The sequence below is a fragment of the Trematomus bernacchii genome, unplaced genomic scaffold (assembly GCF_902827165.1).
Source record: "Trematomus bernacchii unplaced genomic scaffold, fTreBer1.1, whole genome shotgun sequence".
Classification (NCBI taxonomy): domain Eukaryota; kingdom Metazoa; phylum Chordata; class Actinopteri; order Perciformes; family Nototheniidae; genus Trematomus; species Trematomus bernacchii.
In genome coordinates, this window is record NW_022987561.1 from 690,325 (window position 1) to 693,999 (window position 3,675).

A 3,675-nucleotide genomic window follows, 5' to 3' on the forward strand; every position below is an offset into this window, starting at 1 on the left:
CTTTGTTTCTCTTTGTGTTTTTAGTGTAAGCTTCATCCACAGCTGGAGGATGTGTTTACTGGCACTTTATTTATAGGCCTTGTCACTTTTAAATGATCGATGAATCATTTACACCACCTGTATCGTTTTCTTTAGAGCTATTTTAAATGTACTATCTTCCTGTTATATAAAAAAAGGCATGTCTAGTCTCTAAAATGTCACATTAAGAAACACATACTTGTATTATACTATTATGAGAGTGTCATTTACATTTTTTAGCAGCTGTTTTGGAGCTTTTCATCAAAAGACTACACATCATTGTTTTCACAGCAATTACTTACAAAATATACAAAATGCAGAATACAGATTACATATGTAAGCTAAAAATAATAACAATGACTTCACATCATTTTTAAGTTTTTCTTTATTTAAACATTATTATATGAATATATGTTCTGTGTCACTGCTGGCTTTTATTGTAAAAGAAAGCTACTGTAAATTATAAACGTGTGTATTTTGATCTTTAATGACACAGGTGGAGGTGTTACCTGGCTCGGGTTGCACCTGGTGAAAAATATCCTCACTCAGACTGATTCTCACAAGGATAGAAACACGCACGCATGCACACGCACACGCACACGCACACGCACACGCACACACCATGCATGCCTTCTGCTAACTGTCTGAAAAACAGCCCTTTCTCCTGAAAGGTCACGCAGAGATTTGAATGACAGCTTTGAGTCCTCCGCTCAGATTACACTCTGCAGCTAGGAGCGTCCAATGGAAATGCCGAGAGTACGGGGAAGCAATTAATTGTAATGAATAATGGGACAAATCTGGTTGGCATATGACCGCTAATGGTCCTTTTTTATGTTTTTCCCTCTGGAGGATTTAGGACGCTGATGCCAGCCACGCTGAGGTGTCTGCATGCACACTAATTGAAAAGAGTGCGGACACCATTTAGTCGATTAATTCAAAAAGATCCAAATGTATCTAATTGTAAGGTGCCGAATTCCCCCAGAAATACATTTGATTGTCATTTTATATGGTATTTGATATATTTCTTTTTTTGTTAAATGAGTGTTCACATTTTCTCCCTGTGATGCTGTTTTTAAGCAAGTGAAGAAGTGAAGAAATGTGACTTTTTTGGGACTTAAAATTGCATAAATTGAATGATTTATTTTATTTGTGTGTGCACTAAAAGTCTCCACTGACAAGCTTCAAATTGGATAAAAGAATTCTGCAATTGACATGACATTAGTGCCCGATTATCCACTTGAGTATTTTTATTTTAGTCCTTCATTTAAGAAAGAAATAGTTAAATGCAGGCCTTGAATTTCTAAAAACACCAGTGTTAGTTATGACAAGCTTAATACTGGAAATCCTTCTCCTGGTTATATTTGAAGTTGTCGCAAAAACTAATGATGTTTTGATGAGTTTTAATTAGAAATGTGAGTAAGAGCACAGGGACCAGCTCGGCGAACCCTCGGCTAATAATTATGGTAAATAAGATGATAATTAACTGGGAAATGAGTCACATCGACCTGTTGCAAGTTCAAATATTGATATGGGAGAGGGCAGGTCATTTAATATATCATTATTTATCTGTTATTTGTGGCTTTCAGAGTGATTGCAAGTGGAAGTCATTAAATAAGGAGGTTGTTTTTGAGTCCTAAAATCTAAGATGAATCTGTCTCTGACTTTGAGAGGGGAACAAAATGCATTTATAATGTATTGTATTGTTTCATTTTAGACATGAGAAAGGGACATTTTGGAGGGAAATTAACCTACTACTGCTGTAAGAAGAGTGAAAATCTACATATTTGCATTTCTGCATGCATATGTCAAGGTCAAAGGTCCCCTCAATATCTTCCAGCCGCCATCATTCATGCATCATGTGCACGAGGTGCGTTCAATGGCCGCTGGCTGCATGACATTTCTGCAGCCCTTTAGGTTACGTCTGGCATTAAAGAAGGCCCCAGAAATCAGGGGCTTACGTCCAAAATAGAAGAAATATGTCAAAAAGCAGCTGCTGTTCATCCTAATGTGGTGTGTAAGTGTGGTGTGTAAATTAAATTCCACTTTGGGAAAACAACCACTCCTTAAAACAGAAGAGTGAAATGTGTGAAATCATATCATCAGGGGGAAATTAAATCATTACACATCATCCCAGCTGATTTGCACTCCTTGTCTGCAACAATGTGACATCTTCTGTCTGGCACAAAGAATTGATTTTATGATTTGAAAAAGGTCTTATAAGAAGAAGAAAAAAAGGATGATGTTCCCAAGGAGGTCTTAACAGGCGTGCGGATCGATAGACTGTTCAATGATGCAGCGTGGCGGCCAGAGATAGAAATGAATCGATAGCAGCATCGGAGAAACGTCCAATTTATTCTGCAGACGGCGGTGATTGGCAGCTGGAGAGGGAGTATAATACAATATCAGATATTACACAGCAGGACTGCAACATGGAAGATGTTAAAAGACTCCATTAAGTACCATAAGGGTGGAGAGAAACTTAGTACATACATACGATACGAGATATTCAGTTTCACATTTGACCTTATTCTTTCTTTTAAAATCCTCACACTGATTAAATGATTATTAAAATAGTTGCTATATTGTCTTACTTTGATTTGGATATTGCAATTGTCAATATTGCAATTTCTTATTTTTTAAATGATTGCATGCTCTGTACGGCTGAACAAAGTCAACCCGTAGTTCCCTGAATGCACACAGGTATTGACCACATGCACCAATAAAAAGACCCCAAAGAATCAACACCTTGCCCCAGAAACAGGTTGTTTTTTGGGGGTGATTTTGCAGCCTCCTGCCCCTCCGGCTGGTTGTGGCCGTACAGGTTTTTTTATCTCGAGAGCACGATTTGAGGTATTTTTCTGAGACTTTGATCTCTGCATCCATCCAGCTTCAATACAGCTTAACCCTTATCGCCATCAGCCCAGAGACCCCCGGCATCAAGACGGATTTACAGGCAGGGACCCCCGGTTACTTCCAACATGTAATCCATTACAGATTATTGCAGATTACTCATCAAATGCTCCCCAGCTGTTGTGAATGACGGCCGTCAGGAACTAAGAATACACATTTAAACAGATTTTTGTTTCAAACTGTAATCATTTGAATCTGTCATTATTGAAGACTTTCCAAAAGTCAATACTCATATCCTCTCAAAAAAATCAGTGGGTTATCAAAAAATCTATCAAACATGCATCAAATATATTGGGATTAGGCAAGTTAAAATATACTTATTTTAATATTGAGTTCATGTTTTTGTCTAAGAGCAATATTTGATAAGTGTAATAATTCATCATAGGATGCTTAAGGTATTTCATTTGTTGTAATGTTAAAAATAGATTTATTCATAAATAGTTCCTCCATATAGGATTCCTAATAACCCTACTTACTAGCAAGTCTTAGTTTTACATCAGTATATTCAAAATGTATTTATTTGAGATGATGGTAGGCGAATAAACTAGCTTATCGAAAGCAATCAGGATCTTCTATTAAAACAGGATGAAGGGTGCACTTAGCTACTCTTTCTCTAAATCTAAAGAGAACAGAGAATTATTGGAATGGATTACATTTCCTTCAGGGAGTCTCTGAACTACATCAACGATTAGCATTCCCTGCTAACATTGTCTAAACACTTGAATCAGTGGATTGGATTATTTCCCT